Source organism: Talpa occidentalis, unplaced genomic scaffold (genome assembly GCF_014898055.3).
Source record: "Talpa occidentalis isolate TD23 unplaced genomic scaffold, MPIMG_talOcc4v2.1 talOcc4.5, whole genome shotgun sequence".
Classification (NCBI taxonomy): Eukaryota; Metazoa; Chordata; class Mammalia; order Eulipotyphla; family Talpidae; genus Talpa; species Talpa occidentalis.
The window spans coordinates 88,216,414-88,237,385 of NW_023604861.1; positions in this window are offsets into that span (position 1 = coordinate 88,216,414).

A 20,972-nucleotide genomic window follows, 5' to 3' on the forward strand; every position below is an offset into this window, starting at 1 on the left:
GTCCCACATGGCGCGCAGACCTCTCCTGCCGCCCGCTGCTCCCCTCAGCAGTGTACTTCGGTCCTTCTGCCTGCTCTGCTCCCCGCTCTGGCTCTGGTGACTTCTCCCACCCTGTCGCGCTTCTGACTGTGCCCAGTGCATGTATAAACAAAACAAACAAGCAAATAAATAAATAAAGCATGCCTCTATTAAAAAAAAAAAATAAAAAAAAAATAAAAAAAAAAATAAAAAAAAAAACAGAACTGAGTTTTTATATACTTATGTGATCAATACAAAAAGAAATATTCAAAATGCTGATATATTTTCATTATGCTGAATGCTAATACATATTTTCATGTCACATACAGTGTGACATGGGGATTTATAATAAACATGGAAGTAAATGAACACCCTTGAGAATTTTAATCCAGGAGTTGGCTCAAGACTATTAGGATACTGGAGTATCCTCCTCCCAACAGATACAACAAATCTGAATCTATTGATATATTGGAACAACTGCCTTTAAAAATCAATGGAAGATTCAAGTATTAGTGTGTCTACAGCGAGATCAGTGGAAGGCCTGAGATACAGTCTCACCAGAAACATGAGAGAGTGACTATTGTCCAAAGCTGGGATGGAAATCAGAGAATCAGAGCCTCTTCCTGGGCACTGATGGACTTACTCCCACGTCAGTTGCCCCAATATCTGCGAACTACACAGAGAAGGCAATGCTTTTCTAGGCATGGGAAATGAATGGGTGTTTTTTTGGAGAACAATATGACTCTGGGAAGCAGAGATCCTAGGACTGAGCAAAAAGTAAATAGATGATGGAGACACAGATTTAGTTGGAGATCTTACATTTGCTGAAACTATAACCTCAGTTTGAGGAGCAAATGAAAGCGACAGACTTTGCATGAATGAAGATGATAGATGTCTTCCCCAGGCTCTCTTGTCTTTATACTCTGGCATTGGCTATAATTTAGAATTGGATGAATGATAAAGAGCTTTACAAACAAACAAAAGTTAAAGAAATTTGTCTTCACTAAACCAGGCTTGCAAGAAATACTAATGGTCTTATATAAAATGGCAAGAATTCCCACTTAAATGGAGTAAAACTCCAAAAACACAAAACAGGGAGGGGAAGGAGAGTAAAAATACAGACTGCTAGAATGAACTTGAGATTAATTTACTTTCAATTTAAAGTAGGTTATAAGCACAGGACCTTATATACAAACCATATGGAAACTGAAAAACAAGAAATACTTAGGAGAAAAATATAAGAAAATGAAAATGTAATACAAATGGTATCTATCAAAGAGTAAGAGAAAAGAGTAAGAGATAAAAGAATAGAGAGAAAACTTCAAAAACACCAAGGAAACAAATAGTAAGATGACAATAAATATACTTACATATCAAAAATTTCCATAAATATCAATGGTGTGAACTCACAAATCCAAAGACACAGAATAGTTAGAGGAATTAAAAAGAAGTCTGCTATCAATTGGATATCTATTTGAGCTCCAAATATAAACACAGCCTCAAAGTAAAAGGATGGAAAACTACCCTACAAGCAAATGGTGGCCTATATAAAATAGGGACAATCATACTTATATCAAATAAAATAGATTTATAGCTAAGAAAAAGTAAGATATAGAGATAGATGTTGTATAATGATAAAGGGATAAATTCACCAAGAAAACAAATACTCATTAAAATAAAAGCACCATAAACCTATCAATATATATAAAGCTATTATTAATAGAACTAAAGAGAGACATTGATATCAATAATGTCTTTACATACAATAACCAAATGTTACTTACAATATAGTAGTAGTGGACATCAATACCACTTATACCTATGAACAGATCAACCAGAAGATATAGCACGCATACAGAAACACACACACACACAACTATAGAATAACATCTCTCATGACAATAGGTGCAAAAATCTTAGCAAAAAAAAAATTCAACAATACCTTGAAAGCATACATCATCATCAAGTGTATTTATTCCAGTGATACAAGGATGGTTCAACATTCTAAAATAATGCAATAAACTACATCAACAAAAGGAAAGAGAAAACAAATATGGGCTTATCAATAGATACAAAAAAAGCATCTGACAAGATTCAACATGTAAGAATTTTGTGATTCTTTTTGTGATTAAAAAAAGAACTCTTAATAAAATGAGGATAGAAGGAACATGACTCAAAATATTAAAGGGTATTATCACAAAACCACAACTAACATCATAAATAATGGTAAAATATTGAAAGCTTTTTCTCTAACATCAAGAACAAGACAAGGATGTCTATCTACTCTCACAACTGTTAATCAACATAGTATTGAAAATCCTGCAAAAGCAACTGCTGGAGACCAGCTCCAGCTAGAAGTTGTATCAGGGATCTCAGAAAGGAGAGGACGTTGTCGGTTAAGTTTTTTCAGAGGGCTGAGGGGAAGTGGAGTGAGGTATATGAGGTAGTGAGGAGACAATGACACTCTCTCTGGTGCAAGTATCTCCTACTGAGGGTCTCAGCAGCTCTTTATTTATACCTTAAGGCAAGCGGTGAGATTACATCAGCATAAGCATCAAAGCAAAACAGAGACTATCATTACATATTTTCTCATGAATATACAAAGACCCTCTTGATCTCATACTACAAAAGGACACTTCTTTAATCTGATTAAGAAGATCAACAGGGACAATTACTCTCCTGGGTACAATTATTTTTCTAACATAATCAATTGTCTAAGACAGTACAATGTTCAGTAACAATCAATCATCCTGTCAAGCCTTCCTAATTTTGGAGTAGACATGAAAGTCCATTGTTATGCTATATTGCTAAAATCAACCCATTCCCTAGCACTCAATTTATCTAGCCTATTATCAAAGTACAAGCACAGGAACTCCCCTCTTCTCGGGAGTCTCCCCCAATGCCCGGACCATGTCAAGAGAGGCGCAGCCTGCCACAAGAAACTAAGCAAAATAAATAAATAAATAAATAAATAAATGAAAGGCATCCAAATTGGAAAAGAAATAAAAATACCACTATTTGCAGGTTATATAGTGATATACATAGAAAACCATAAAGAACTCATTAAAAAGATTCAAAAACAATAAATCAGTAAAGTATCAGGCTATAAAATCAATATGCAAAAATCTGTTTTGTGTCTTTATCTCATACATTTTGTTTCCAAAATCTAGCGTAATAGATATTCTGATTTCAAAGGGGAGTAATTAGAAGGGAAAACTTGGCAATGGGTTCCAAGAAAGTCCCAAAAACTACAAACAAACTCCATTAGAGCTGAAGCATTAAGTTTTCTCTGCTTTGACATCCTGCCCTCAGACCCACCATGGCACTAACATCACCCCCTTGACTCTATGAGAGGGTCAAGACAAAAAGGATCTATCAGCTGTTCTCACCCCCATGGCCGTTCCAGGCACCCTTCATACAAGTCAGGGCTTTATTTAAACCATGGCAGGAACCCTGATGATCGGTGAATTGTTTTTGAGGTCATTTCTTTCCTCTTGAAAAATAACACACTTTTGCAGCCAAATAGCTCTGTTATCCTGTCCATTCAAATTCAACAAGTCTGACAGTCTTCCTTTATTTTGTACTGTCTCTGCCCCCTCAGTGCAAAGTGGTACTGCTCTGTTCCTGCAATTCCACAAACCCTTCATCTAGTGACACATCAGCCACCATAGCCTTGATTCTTCAGAACATGTTTTCTAATTTTTACAATATGGATAGATTGAGAATTTTCCATATATTCAACTTAAAAATCCCTTCTTCCATTCATCTCTCCCTTTCACCTTTTACTACAAATAATCAGGAGGAATCAAACCATTTGTTCAACAGTGCTTAGAAATATGATCAGCTAAATATCCTATTTTATCATTTGTAAATTCTATCTTCCTCAAAACATGGAATCACAAGTCACTAAAGTTCTTTCCCTCTTTGTAACTAGGATAGTCTGTTTTACACTTTCCAATAACACGTTCTTGGATCTCTCACTTGAATCACCCTACTGTCTGTATTTTCAGTATGCAACTTAAAACTCTCCCAGAAACTACCCCACATCTAAAGTTGTTTCCAACTTTTGGTAGTTGTTAGAGGAGCATACCATTTGTTGGTAACAAGATCTGTATTAATCGGTATGAGGGACTATCATAGATTGGTGGCTTCAATACCAAAGTTTATTTTCTCACAGTTTTGGAAGTTCAAGATCAACTTGCCAGAATTTTCAGGTTCTGATGAGAGATTTATTTCTGGCTTGCAGATGGCAATATTCTGATATGTCCTCATATGGTAAAGAAAGAGAGAACTCAATTCTTTGATGTCTCTTCTTAAAAGGGCACTCAAGGGCCTCCCCGGTGGCGCAGCGGTTGAGCGCTGGGTTGCGAAGCTGCCCGCAGCCTCTGCGGCGCCGGTTCGATCCCCGGCTGCTCCCCGCCCACCTGAGGAGGGTCCCACATGGCGCGCAGACCTCTCCTGCAGCCCGCTGCTCCCCTCAGCAGTGTACTTCGGTTCTTCTGCCTGCTCTGCTCCCCGCTCTGGCTCTGGTGGATTCTCTCACCCTCCCGTGCTTCTGACTGTACCCAGTGCATGTATAAACAAAACAAAGAAACAAACAAACAAATAAATAAAACATGCCTCTATTAAAAAAAAAAAAAAGGGCACTCAATCCACCATAAGGTACCATCCTATGAGCTCATCTAAACCTAATTAACTTCCAAAGACTCCAATCTTCAAATAGTATCACATTAGGAAGTTGACTTCAACTATGAATTTGCAAAAGGGGCAACATTCAGTCCATATTAGTCACTAAATAGGCAGGGTCTCATCAGATGAATCATACTATTACCATAGAATTCAGTAATTATGTTTCTTGGTATTACTCAAATGAGATAAAAACTATGCCTACCAAAACAGGGAAAAAAAACAACCTTGCAAATAGATGGTTGTGGCAGGTATATGCAAAATGCAAAATCTTCAAAGCAACCAAGATATCTTTCAGTGGGAGAACGGATATGCAAACTTGTGGTACATTCAGACAATTCAATATTATTCTGCACTAAAAAGATATGAGCTATTATTCCATGAAAAGACACAGAGGAAAGGGAAATACATATTTCTCCGTGAAAGTAGTCACTCTTTAAAAGCTACATACTATCTGGTTCAAACTATATGACATTCCAGACATGATTAATCTATAGAGACAGTGAGAAGATCTGTGGTTAAATGAAGGGGTTAAATGAAGGTGGAATAGAGATGCAGAACACAGGATGTTTAGGGTAGTGCAGGTATTGTGTAGAATAATGGTACATGCATCATTATGCATTTGTCAAAACCCACATAATAAACAGCGCAAAGAGAGAATCATGATGCAAACTATGGACTTTGGGTAGTAATGATGTGTTGATGTAGATTCATTGATTGAATCAAGGTGCCACTTTGCTGTATTATGTTGACAAAGGGAATGGCTGTAGAGAAAGCCAGAGGATATATGGGAACTCTCTGTATGTTTTGCTCAATTTTCCAGTGAACCTAAAAATGGCCCTGAAAATAAAATCTATTTTTAAAATAGTAAATGATGGTATATAAGAAACAGGAATTCACTGTAGTTATTTCAACTTATCTTTATGTTTAAAAATTTTCGTAATAAAATTAAGAATATTCCCCATCATTTCTCTTTTCTATAGTTCATGGTCCTTCTTTTTCATACCTCCCTTTCTCATCTTCATTTACACACACTCCTAGAAACATCTGGAATCAACCACCTTTTCTTGTATTGGGGACTGTTCAAAAATTTTAATTCAGATTTATCAAATAGTTCAACTTCATATTCATTTATGTATAGGCTTTGTTTCCAGAAAGAAGAAACATAGAAGCCTACGTTCAGGTTGCAGTATTTTCAGAAAATAGAATTTGGTGTAAGTTTACTACTATTATACAGTAAAATATTGTTTTCCCACTTGGCAGTCTTAACCACCAAATTCCTCTAGCTCATTTGAAAATTTTGCTCAGAACCATATTGTTACATTGTTCTAATTATATTATTGAAAATATCAATGGTGATTCTCCAAGTACTAGAGGAGTAGAATTCATTTAAATTTACAGATTTTGGACCCAATAGGTGGGTGTGGAGTCAAAAATAACATTTGCCAAAATTATGGGATCTACAAAATAAATGTCTCAACCTCTCTTTAGTGGAAACCATTCTTGGTTCTCAACATTTCATTAATTATACATGAACATATTATGGTCTTGTTAAATTTTTTTCTTTATAATAAAATGCTTCTCTTAAATTTCCCAAAGATTTTACATTATCGTGTATGTGTGTGTGTGTGCGTGTGTGTGTGTGCGTATCAGCATCAAATTCATTGGCTACTAGGGAAATTAAAGGTAATATTAGATATAAAACACGTTACATTTTTAAATTGTTTTTCTTTAAGTCTTGTAGATACGCTTTATTGACAGAGAAAAATTCAGTTGTTATCTATCTGCAAGTTAGAGTTCTATTATTATATCTCCTTACATTCTATGCCAAATGTTTTTCAAATATAAATCATCTGAATGAGGACTTTAAACAATCCTCTTTTAAATAATGCATAGACTTTTTTGATACTGCATGTAATTTTCTAGAAGCCATCTTCAAAATCACAGTTCCAACTGCAGTATCACAGTAAAAAAATCCAATCTTATTTTTAAAGTGAAAAAACAGGAGCAACAATTAAAGCTCTCAAGTAAAAACTGGCATAAAAATGCTAGGTTATGACAGGGATAGTTGAAGGATATTTTTGCAATGCATTCTTGTTAATATACTTTTATTATTAATAGGGTCCTCCCATTTTTCTAAGAACTAGCTAATCGAGGACATCAACTAAAACTACTCATAGATTCAATCTTCCTAAAATAGATTGCATCTGTGATAACCCCCCCAAATACTAGAAACACATTATTCTTTTAAATAAAAAACAGACAAATATTAGTGAAAAGTATAATAAACAAGGAAAGGCAAATATGATCCCTGCCAACTCCACTAAAATCCTTCATACAAATAACACACTGATTTCACAAGGCATGACTGTCAGATGGGTAAACATGATTTTTACATTTACTGTTCTGATGTCAGTATTAAAAATTGATTGTTTCATTCTCACTAAGTATACATGTATGTATTTTCTGGATGTCTTCTCATGGCCAGACAGTATTCAATCTGGTGCCCTTCCAGCATTCTCAGACCCCCGCACTGTTAAAGGCCACTGCATATGACTGGAAGCAAGAGACTACATCACTGGCCAAACAGATGGTGAGGAATAGTTAATTGACCCACTTGAGAAGATGATGAGTAACAGACTATGGATTCATCATGGGAAATGAATTATAAATTGCATCTGTTTTAATGAATTAAAAAACGAAATGGTTTCTCAATTGCTTATTTCAAACAATATAGAAAATAAAGTATATATTTAAGGTACTAGGCCTTTTAGATATATTAATCCTTTAATTCTGATGACAATTTTATGGAATGTAATACTAATATTCTCATTTACAAGTGAGAAATCTAAAATACTGAATAATTAATCACACAGGATCACCGAAAACATGATGAGGTAAGCCAAGAATCAAAACTAGGGAAGATTTTCCCAAAAAGTCTGTAATAGCTCCCAACATTTTTGTTTAGCATCCTAGATTATTTCAAAATAAATTTGTAATTATAAAAGTAAAATACAGTCACTGAGCACAATTGGAAAATATGGAAAATTAAAAAGCAGACAATCAAACATAGCCCTCCATCCAAAGAAAGTATTTGAACTGCTGGCAGATTTAGTCATTTCTATACATTCTATATTTTGTTTCTTAAAATAAAGTGGTTTTTTTAAAAACATTAATTGCAACAATTTGACTTCTGGCTTTAGTTCTAATAAGTATAGAGCTTGATAGTTGTAAATCCTGTTATAGCATTCTATCCTCTATTCAAATTATAAATGTCTCCAAAAATATGTTTCTCTCTTTGAAGTTTTATATTACAATCAATGGTTTTCAACAGGAGTGACTTTAGGCCCCAGGGGACATTTGGAAATGTCTGGAGGCATTTTTCATTGTTGAAATAGGGGAGAAATGCTACTGGCATCTAGCGGGTATTGGCAAAGGATGCTTTCAACACAACACAGGCTGGTCCTGCACAAGAAATCACTAAAATTAATTATTATAAATTTACATCTACTTTTATAATCTGGTCATTTCAATTGATAGCTTAATTGTATACTCTCTAAATCAAGCAAAAGTTCATTAATGACTTCATGCTATTTTGCTATTTTTTGTTAGGATTTCAAATCTATCTTGTTGGTTCAATTGATTTCAGATTTCTGAAACTCAAAAAGAAAGGACAATTGGTGAGCTAAATTAAAATATTTTGATAATTTTCTTTGGTTTTCTTAATGACTATATTCTCATATATAAAAAGGAGAACATTTATTCACCTTTATGTTTATTCTTACAGTAATATCTCTTAAAATCTTGTATTTAAAATATTTAGTTAAGGGCCTCCCCTGTGGCTCAGGCAGTTGAGCACAAGCACTGTGAAGCTGTCCGCACAGCCTCTGCAGTGCTGGTTGGATCCCGGCTGGCCGATGAGGGTCTCACATGGCAAAGCAGACCTCTCCTGTCATACCCGCTGCTCCCCTCAGCAGTGTATTTTGGTCAGTCTGCCTGTTCTGTTCCCTGCTCTGTCTCTGGTGAACTCTCACCCTCCCATGCATCTGGCCTGTACCCCGGTTCTTGTATAAATAAAAAAAAAAAGAAAAATATTGTCCTTAAAAAAATAAAATATTTAGTTAAGTGAGCCCATACCTCTGAATAGTATACAGTATTATACACCAATGTCACCTTATCTGATTCTGCTAATCATAATACACTCATTCGACTAAAAACTCATTTCTCACATATTTAGAACTAGATATATTTTAACAGGCAAGTATTCATACTCCAAATTTACTAAACATTTCTTCACTTTATTTTAGATGCTTTCTGAATGTCTTGTTGGCATATACAGAAATAATGTATCACATTGTAGTTCAATTGTATATTTTCAGTAGATCTAGTTTTTGAACTCTGAGTCTCCCAGTTAAGCATAACTTCTCTTTCTGGCTTATTCTTTTACTCTGAACTGGTCATGGTATAAAAACCCACAATACCTACATAGGACACACCATTGCTACTAATTTAAGTATATGTGTTGTCTGGACCTATCTGTGTTTTACTTTTGAAATGTCTCGAAAATTCTGAAATGCCAGTTAATATATTCATTCAATACAATTTGTTGGGAGTTCACTATGTGCTAAGAGGCTTTCTGGGTTATACACATTTTCTCTCTCATGGCCTTTTTCCATCTCCTACTTGTCCTCTTCCTCCTCCTTCTCTTTTTTCTCTTCTTTCTCCTAACTGTTATATTTTTCTTTGCAACCTCTTGAAAAAGTAAACACTAGTCTTAGTCATTTGTCAACTCCTACTAGTATCAGAATTACAGTGGGGAAGGACAAGCGATGCCAATAATGCCTATTGGTTTAGAGAGCAAAAAGAATTCCAGAAGAACACTGCCACTGTCATATAATCTGCAAGTTGGGAGATGCAGGGAAGGTCATTTTGTGGCACTGGACTAAGGAACAAACAGTACCTGCCTCATTTTATTAGTCTTTGATTTTCAGTCTCTGAAAGGTAGGCCAGTGGCAATCTTCACCACCACTATATCTTCAAATTCCAGTTGCATGTCATCAGCAGCTATACAAATAATTGCTACATATATGAAAATCAGAGATTGAATAAAATCAGGTAGAGAGGCATTTTTGCAGGTTCACTTCACATTTCTCACTTGAATATAAAGTGGAAAACAGCTCGTTTTTCTGGCTGGTGGGGAACAGATTTCTGTGCCTGTATGGGATGTTTGATCACTATCATTTTGTTGGCGTAGACTCTATCTTAAAGGTGAAGTAGGGATATAGCTGAAGTTGAAGACTGGGTAGTGATTTATCAATCAACTGTCACTTTTTATTAATTGGGAAGTTCTTCCAGATTCTGACAAGAGACTGTCATTCTAACTTTTCATGGATTATTTTAAATTTATATCCATTTCTGTTTTCTTAAGTTATTTTAAAGGGTGGCTTGAAATCTACCCCCTGAATCTATTAAGTAAATCAGAAAAGGAATCACAGGTTTGGGATGTTAAAAAGGTATTTTATTTAATCCAGCCTTCAATTTGTATATCTCAAGTCTTCAATGAATAATAAATACAAAAGAGTTGCTGCTAACATGATGTGTGGGGTTCTCCTGTGTTTGACTAAGTTGGAAAGCAGATAGTTTTGATTTAGGTACTGGGTCCTCTTATCTAGGGGTTTCTTTTATCTTAGATCCTATGCCAATTAAGTTTTCTTTAAGGTTTTATGGATTTTTGTTTGTGTTTTGTTTTCTTTTATTATAGGCATATCTTATTTTTTTTCCATAGGGAAGTTTCTTTTTATTCTTAATTTTTAATTTAATTTAATTTTCTTTTAATAGGTATGTTTTAAAATGTAGAGCGCTTTATTTTTCTCACTAGCCCATATCCACTCACTGACACTCTATCTCAATAAGAGATGTCTATTTCGCTGCCATAATGTTATTGTAAACTGCAATCTCTCACTGGGACCACAGTATTTTTTAAATTTTTCTATCTCCACCCCCTTTTTTGCATTACAAAGTGTTCCATTGTTGCATCAATTTAAAAAATCAAATATGATCATGTCATTCACTTCCTTCAAACCCCTCAGTAATTTTCCTTTGTTGAGAAGACTTTCTTTAGCATGAACTATATAAAAGTAGCTATTTGAGGTAACTTCTCCCTACCAAACTAGCTGTGTCATAAACCAGAAACTTCTTGGTTTTTCATGCCAACTAGTTTGGTCTTATATCCATTCCATACATCACATTGTATCTTCTACTTAAAGACTTCCACAAATTGTGAAAGTTAAACTTTCATAATCCTTCTGAAACACTGAATGTGGGAGTTCCCCTTTTTTTCCAAGTTCAGATGAAATGTCTTTTAATCCATGATGCTGTGACAGATTTAATTTCCCCATTAATGAGCTCGATATCTGGTCCCATATTACTCATCAGAAATATATAAATAAAGTGATAGACATAAATATGAGTGAGAGAAAGGGGGAAAATGTTGTATATGTAGTAATAATTACAATTAGTATACTCAAATATTAAAAATACTTCAGAGAAATGAAGGGAAAGCAAGTATGGGGATATGTATGCTCTTCTTTGCATGCATGGACCTTAACACTACCCACATACCATTTGTGATGTCTTTCCAATTATCATACAATACCTTAGAATTAAAGAACAATAATGATTTTTTTCATTCTCATCTATTATAAAATATGCTTAAAGAAGTTAGGTACTCCTACTTTTATCCTAATATACTATGTTATACTAAGATATCACCCTTTACATATTTAGTAACTACACAAATTAAGAATAGTTAATAAATGTACTACATTTGCCACACCCCCACTGTAACTTCATTACTTCTTTTTTCTTCTACCTTAGTTCCATCGGTCTACAATCTTGTTTTAACAGCTAAAATGTGTAAATTGTGATAAATTAGCCAACAGCATTTTCTACAGCTGTTCTCCATCAAATAGCATGCTTTTAAATAAATGTCTTCTAAAGACTGGGCTTTACAAATGTGGGAAATAGGGGAGTGGTAAAATAACAGGGACATTATTTTATGTGTAAGAGTGAAGCTTTTGACCTAGTTCACACAATCTGGGCACTATCTTACTCTACTGAAATTTGCAGCAAAACATAGTCCCAGATTCTTAGACTTAAGGAACAAAGTGACCCTGTATCCAAGGATTCTGAGTTTCAAGCAACACTTATGAATTGAAATATACCTCCCAGTAGAGCTTTTCTAGCCCCTAATTCTTTAATTATATTCAAGTGTCAGAGCATAGTAGAAAAATCTCCTGCCCTCCCCATCCCAGGTTCCTCTCAAATCAGACCAGTAATCAAGGCAACCTCATCTGAGTTAAGAAAGGAAAAGATCAATTTCTCAGCATTCATAGTGAAAATTTACACGGTTATATATTCTAATAAAATAATGGAGTAGAATGGGGATATTTACTTTGTGTTTAAGGACCTGGGGCATCAAGATGAGTTAGTGGGGAGACTTCACATGACAAACAAAAAGGGGGTGACTGAAAGTAAAGATGAGATTTTCAGTTGGAAGGATGTGTTTATAAATAAACGTACACCTGGATGATACTCCACAAACTACATTCTTCTAGGTAAAGGAGTGATTCTTCCTTTGATTGGATAGGGCAAAGGTATAGGGATTGATGTTCTCTTCTATTAGAGAAGGGTGAAGCACTCAGGTAAGGACAAAAGTTTTACCTCAGCCTCTAGAGATTTCATTGCTCTTAACTCAAAATATTCTTATGTCTAGTTCTTCAATCCATTTGGAGTTGGTTTTTGTGCATGGTGTGAGGTAGTAGTCAAGCTTCAGTCTTCTGATGTAAAAAATTTATAAAATAAAATGAAATTTAAAAAAATTAAAAATTAAAAAAAAGAATAAAAAATACCAATTCACCTAAAAAAAAAAAAAAAAAACAACTCTGTGGGCTGCACTGAGAAATAAGAAATAAGTGCTGACTTGTTTTTAGGAAATGTTTATATTTAAGTCAACATGAAGGATTAAATAACTTCTCTAAAATCCAGGCAATTTACTACTGTTGCTGCCACCATTGTCATTTTTACTGACCAACATAGATATGAATATGTTATCATGAATTAAATAGCATGCAAAATTAAGCCTTTCGAAGAGGAAGGCCATGTGCATTGCAAAGATGATGATGAACTGTGTGACAGTCTTAATCTTTTGATTTGGAAATCAAATACTTACATAGAATAACATAGTTTAGGTATCAGTTTTCTGCAAAGAAGTAAAAGTGCTAATCTCTGTCCTAGCAGAAAGCTTAATCCTGATATTTTGCAAATTGAAAATTTTGGAAATAAAATTATTCTTTTTTTTTAAGATATATGTATTTATTTATACAAGCACTGGGTACAGTCAGAAGTGCGGGAGGGTGAGAGAATTCACCAGAGGCAGAGCAGGGAGCAGAACAGGCAGAAGGACCTAAGTACACTGCTGAGGGGAGCATCAGGGCAGTAGGAGAGGTCTGCGCGCCATGTGGGACCCTCCTCCAGTGGCCAGGGAGCAGCCAGGGATTGAACCGGCTCCGCAAAGGCTTCAGGCAGCTTCGCAATCCAGCGCTCAACCACTGCGCCACTGCGGAGGCCCGGAAATAAAATTATTCTTATTGTAAGCAAATTTGCAGTTATGCAAGTTATATGATTTGAAAAGCTCACTTTAATGTAGATTTTAAATGTGTTTTTCCAAATTCTTAAAATCTCTGTTAATGGAACAACATGAAAATATGTAGGGAAGAACAAATGAAATAAAAAGGAGCTAATTTATGTTTCAATTTATATCTATAGCCCTTAAATCTGGGGTTATCAAAGAGCTTTGAAGATCTGATGAAAGCCATGAATCCTTTCCACACAAAAACATGCAAACAAAAAAGTTTAAAACTACTTACAGAATTATGCTGTATGTATCTCCCGGAAAAAAAACTTGGAGTTAAGTGCTAGAAATATTCAGGTTTGAATTCCAGAAATACTTTATTCAGATTTGGTAGGTTCCCTCACTTTTTTGAATTATTGAAGTTTTCTGATGGAATATAAGAGAAACATTATGAACTTTAAACAAAGCTGGGTATATAAAAACATGATGCTATTCACGTTGTTAACTACTCAATATTTTATTGCCATTTCCATTTTCTAACATACATTCATTTGTATTACACTACAAGAATGAAAGGCTTTAATTGTTAAAATCAGATGAATATCTAATAATAAATATGTAAATGATAAATGATGAGTGTATGTCAAAATATGAAACTGATGTAAAGGTTTTTTTCACACATGTGACATCATTATTGAAGCATTTGTGACATCTTGAACATTATTTTATAATTTTACTTTCAGTAGCAGTATAAAATACATTTTAATAAAATATAAACAAAATTTTCAACACTTTTTTTGACATTTTGTTTTACATGCTTAGTCTCCTTATGTAAAAAATATAATGAGTTGAAATGAGAAATTCGTGTAAAATGAAATGTCCAACTTGGTGCTTCCGGAGAAGACGCATTAGAGAGAAGAGGACAGACAGTACCAGGGAAAAACAAATTTCCCTGACCATTTTAAGGTACATGACCAGATCTTAAAGTTAAACTAACAAAGAAATATTAACAGGGACAAAGTATAAATATTTTATGACTCTTTGCACGTGCATAAAAGCCTTCACAAGAGAATAAAGACCAGAAGAGGTGATCAGAGCTAGGCACTTTTATATCATTTAGAAATAAACAAGACAAAGGGGATTGGCCTGGGGAATAGTAAATGGTAAATAAGTAATTAGGAGGAATGTGCTACAAAGCACAAGAAACATTACACAATATGAAAAGTCAGGAAACCTTAATGATGGTGGCAGAGTAAAGATGCAAGACTCACCTTCTTCATATATTTACAACCACATTACAACTACAACAATTCAATAACCCCTAGAAGATAAGCAAATGACTAGTGTACACATCAAGAGTGATAGCATGGTGGAAAGGGATAAGAAAAAATTTAATTGATTGGAAGAATACCAGGACAGTGCAACTCATGAGAAGGAAAGGCAGCTGCCACAGGAAGTCTTTATTGGAACTCAATGGCACTTATTCAAATCAGGGACTTCAAAAACCAGGAACTTGAATGCAAAAGGGTGTACACAGCGCCAACATGCTGACAAAGGGTGAGCTATAGGAGTTCTAGAGAGCTATGGGAGTGAGGGTAGAGAGTGGTGATTATGAACTTGAGCCTGTGACTCCCAAACAAGAACAGTTAGGGTATGAACTGGCAGGTGAATCAGATCAGATCACTTGTATTTTCTAACAGAAGACGATATTATTTGCAGCCCATGGCTTTGATATATGAAACACCTGCCTAACACTCATCCAGGGTCAAAACCAAGATAACAAACAAATACTATCATTAATAATTGTTTGAGGTGCCAATACCTTAACAGGAGCAAGCTTCCCAGGATAACGTTCTGTACTCAAAGAGCAAAGAAAACAATTCTTAGCTTGTGAAGATGAATAAACTGATGACAATCACGCAAATTTAAAAGAGAAATTAAAAATCTCCCCAAAACAAAATTCCGGGCTCAAATGACATTATAAATGAATTTTATCAAACCTAAATTAAAAACAAAAAACAAAAAAAAAAAAGAAAAACTCTTGCCTATTGTAGGGGCAGAAAGGTCACAGAGCAGGAACTCTGTGATCCGAGCAGACGGGTCAAGGAGGGTCCTGGAGCCCTCAGTGGCTTTTCAGACTTTTATTGCCATTTTACCAGGTACACGGCAGGCAGGGGTGATGAAGGGCCAGGAGGTTGGGAGGCCTCCTAGCCCTCAGCAAATCTTCACTCTATCTGGGCTCTCCTGAGTTCTCTTGTGGTCCTCCTGTTTTCTCTCCTCCTCTTTCAATCTTCTCGTTCTCCTGCTTGTTCCTTTTTCCTCTGGCGTCCCCGTGACTCTGCCCTTATGAGCCCAGTCTCTCAGCCTACGCATGCCCACACCCCACTCCAGGTGCCAGCCATCAAGGCATGTTTTCAGGACTGCAGGGATCCATCATCAATCCTAATGGTGAGAGGGCAGAAGAGCCCGACAATCACTTACCCTACACCTATCATGCTCAAATTTCCTCTAAAAATCTAAAGAGTAGATAAATGTTCCCTAATACATTTAATGACACTAACATTACCCTAATGCCAAAACCAGACAAATACAGCACAAGAAAACTATATATGGATATCCTTATGAACACCGAAATGAAACTTCAAGAACATATATTAGCAAGTCAAATTTAATAACACTTATCAAGGGTTATACATCATGATCAAAAGGGATTTTTCACAGGGATATGATGATGGCTTAAAATATGTAAATCAATATAATACACTTTATCAACAAAAAGAAAAGAATCAGTATCAATAGATGCAGAGAAATCATTTTTAACTATGCCAAAGTACTCTGTTTTTATCAAGTTCTACTACTCTATGGAAACTAGTCAGAAACTGACATTGGGAAATACCAAACACAGTCTAAGATTTCCATTAGCTCCTACCTACGGGGAGGTGAGACACTTATAAAACTGACATTCTGGAGACAATAGACTCAGACTGAAACAAAATCATGGGATTATAGACAGTTTCTCCTACTCCACATGACAACACCATATTGCTATAGGCTTATTTACAGCAGTTACTATTTATTTATTTCCCTCCTGGTTTTATTGAGGCATGATTGAAAAATTAAAATTGTATATATTTAAGGTATATATAGCATGCTGGTTTGATATTTCTGTGAAGTATAGATATCTCTAAAATACCAAGCACATGAAGAAATAAGTAAAACAAGTCATAGTAAAACCAAAAAATGAAAACTGTATTTACAAATTATGTAGATGTATACTTATTGATATATTTGCTAATATCAATGCAATAGACATTCCTGATGCTTATGTTTACTAGAATGTACCAACAATATTGGTATTATTTTTTTTTTAAGAATAGTTTTTTTTTAAATTTTTTTAAATTAATTTATTTATTTATAGAAGCACTGGGTACAGTCAGAAGCACGGAAGGTGAGAGAATTCACCAGAGCCAGAGCTGGGAGCAGAGCAGGCAGAAGGACTGAAGTACACTGCTGAGGGGAGCAGCGGGCGAGACAGGAGAGGTCTGAGCGCCATGTGGGACCCTCACCTGGCGGCCGGGGATCGAACCAGCGATGCAGAGGCTGTGGGCAGCTTCGCAACCCAGCACTCAACCGCCGCGCCACCGGGGAGGCCCCAATATTGGTATTATTTTGATTCTTCTCTCCTGCCCAACCATTTGTTTTAGTATTAATGTAATCTTACTTATTTTGTATTTATTTTTAATACATTATTGTACCTTTTACTTTCTCCTTTTCAGATTCATTTGACTTTAGATTATCATTTCTATACTGCATTTTATAAACTTTGATTTTTCTATTGTGTCCATAGACTTTTTTTAAATTTTTTTTTATTTTCATTTTCCCACTGGATACTTGGGGTTAATACTTTATTTTATTATTATTGTTTAATCTCTTTTTTTTAAAGATTTATTTATTTATTTATACAAGCACTGGGTACAGTCAGAAGCACGGGAGGGTGAGAGAATTCACCAGAGCCAGAGCAGGGAGCAGAACAGGCAGAAGGACCGACAAGTACACTGCTGAGGGGAGCAGCGGGTGGCAGGAGAGGTCTGCATGCCATGTGGGACCCTCTTCTGGGGGCCAGGCAGCAGCCGGGGATCGAACCGGCGCTTCAGAGGCTGACGGGCAGCTTCAGAGGCTGACGGGCAGCTTCGCAACCCAGCGCTCAAACGCTGCGCCACACGGGAGGCCCTATTGTGTCCATAGACTTTGACAATTCATAATATCATGTAAAACTTTGACATTCGTTTTTACAGTATGGTTGACTTACCACTTGTATCTTATTCATACTTTGCTGTAATATATTTATTTTCATTTGAAATTTATTTCTTTTGTTTATCAGTGTGAATAATACTTGTAGTTTTCCCTTTGATGATTTGAAAGTTAAGCATTCTTTTAAAATTTCTGCTTCTTTGTTGCTTTTCATTCTTTTTTTTTTTTTTTTTTTATAGAGGCATGCTTTATTTATTTGTTTGCTGGTTTGTTTGTTTTGTTTATACATGCACTGGGTACAGTCAGAAGCGCGGGAGGGTGAGAGAATTCACCAGAGCCAGAGCGGGGAGCAGAGCAGGCAGAAGGACCGAAGTACACTGCTGAGGGGAGCAGCGGGCGGCAGGAGAAGTCTGCACGCCATGTGGGACCCTCCTCCGGTGGCCGGGGAGCAGCCGGGGATCGAACCGGCGCCGCAGAGGCCGCGGGCAGCTTCGCAACCCAGCGCTCAACCGCTGCGCCACCGGGGAGGCCCGCTTTTCATTCTTAAATATGAATATGTAAATGTTTATGTAGATATTAAAATTTACAACTAAAAACAGCAAATTAATAGGACATAAGTACTAAATGAGTCTTCATTCTTCGCTATTACTATTGATTTGCTTTAGCATATTAAGTTTTTTCATACTTATTATCTTGCAATGTGTTGTTGCCCTTCTCATTCTCTTTTACCTTTTTCTTTTAATAAACCAGGACTCCAAGTTGCCAATGAATCTGATACTTAAAAAATTAAATAAGTTCTCCAGGTCATACAGATCTAAGTATCGAGGCCCAGATTTAGTTTATCTACAGAGTATTTACACTTTATTGCTTATGAATTTCCAATCATCCTCTTATTATTTACCAGTAAAATACCAACTATAGCTAGAAACTTAGAAAGCAGATTTCTGTTAGAACACAGGCAAGTTCCAGGGGCAGAAAATATTGAACTTTAAATGTCCATCACTACTGAAGATTTTCAGACTTGTGCAATATCCCCAGCACTGAACTATTGGTTATCATATGCAAGGTTACATGTCACAGTCTTTCCATTCTGATAAAATATTAATGAATTTCTTTCTTACTAATAAGTCAAAGACCAAGTAAGGATGCAGATTCATATAATGTCCAGATTTCACCTGGTCTCTTAGGGAACTCTGGGATATGAAGGAGGCTTGGACCAAAAGGTCTGACTTTTGTCCTCCCACAGATTAGTTTGTCGTCTCTGAGATCATAAAATTCTCAGGAAATTCTATTTCATTTTCTTCCTCAGAAATCTAGCAGGTCTAGTGGTCAAGGGCATCCCACTGATAGCACCAAGTTTCAGCTGGTAACAGGAAAGCCTGGGAAGATTGTGGTTGTGATGAAAATTTCTAAGATGGATGGAGGAATTTAGACTTAGGCACTCACAGAAATTGCCATGAGGTTGTTAATATTTTTGATCTTTTCCTTTTTAAGTATCTGTCAGTCTATAGCCATTCTTTTTTTTTTTTAATTTTCTTGCTTCCTTATAATAGGGTGACAGCATCAGCAAAATGAGGTGGAGGGACAACTCTGAAAAGTGACTGCTCAAAACAAAGGAATTCAATATATCTGTTTCCCCTGACCTTCCTAATGCCCATTTAACTTCACAATTGTCCTTTCACTGCTCAGTAATGAATTGCCTATTTGTTCGAAATCTAGGAATAGCCTGTGACCTTAAAATTGATCCACAAGAAAGACTCATAGTCTCGTATTAAATAAGCATATTAGACACAAGAGAAATTATATATCCCTTCTTTCCCATATATAACAACTTTAATGGTTTGGAAAAATTACTAGGAAATGTTTATCATCCATGCAAATCTGTTGCATCATATCTGGAAGAGGATTTGCAACTTTAAAATAAGAGACATTTTAAATGTCTAAAAATTTTAAATTCTAGCCAAGGAAAACATCTTATATACAAAGTAACAAATATTTAAATTTTTGTCTTTGATGTTAATAACTCTAACATCCATCAATCAACCTGCATCAACAGAAATATACAACAATGGGCAGAAAATCCCATTTGGGGAAATTTCTTCTATGAAATCCTGCAACTAGCAATCAAATTATTCTCTCTATTAGACTCCTGGAAGGAGACAAACATATGATCTATAATTAAATTCCTGGAATCCAATTTGCACTTGCCACCCCTAGAATAAACATCATTAAACTACATATTGCTCATCAAAGCAATGCATAAAAGCTTTCTAGTTAGCTAGAAAGACATGAGCAAAGGAAAAATTACATATAACATTTGGATTCCTCATCTAATGAAGAGAAGCAGAATACATGACAATAGGAGTGATGAAATTGCTGTCTCTTGGAGAACTTGTAGTCTAATAGATTGTACAGCATTTTATTTATCTGGATGCTCTTGGAATATTAAAGCCCCACCTCTCCCTAGTCCCCTACTCCACCTCCTCTGCTAAACGTAAATTTCAATCTCAACATGCACCTGAGAAGTTCAGCTACCAGTTTTAAGTTGATTTCTTTCTACATTTCAGAATAAACTTGATTTATAATTTGTTTCTTTTATGTTATATACAGTATAATGTAGTGAATATCAATAAACAATTGTTCTTTGGTAAAATGCTTGAAGAGAAGTTCAATGTATAGAGACATCTTTTTCTGGCCCAGAAGAGGAGTATTATAGGGGAGTTCTTTAGGAAGTTTATACATACACACATATATAGGCTTTTTATACTTCATTTGATATATGATTTATATATTTATGTAACATATATGTATGCAATCTATACTTGTAGCCCATACCTATACTTATACATTTTTATTGTATTGCATATGTGTGTATCTATACACATATATGTATCTGTGTATTTGTGGCTTCATAAAAAGCACAAACATAAGACAAATGTTCTATAATTGGTGCTTTTAAATACCATAATCAATTGTCTTATCTTGCAGGCGCAAACACACTTTTAACTCGATTCAATGCATTCTCAGTGGGAGGTCATTTTTGAAGGAAGGTAATAATTATAAATGTAGTGAACCATTTGCTATTTGAAAGGATAGAAAGCTTATGCTTCTGGAATGCTAAGTTTTAAGATGGGGTTTTGGTTGTTTTCTGACTACAAGTCAGGTATAACAAACTTTGGGATAACTTTGATTGCTTAACCTAACTGTCAAATTTTACCATTAATGGAAGTTTTAATTGACTGCTTCAATCCTAGAAAGCAAACAAGCAATGAAATATATAAACAAACACATAATATCCTGTTAAAATGTACATTAAATTTCAGTTACATGAGTTGATATGTATTTAAAATGAAGTGATAATATTGAAATATCTTCACTTTTACTC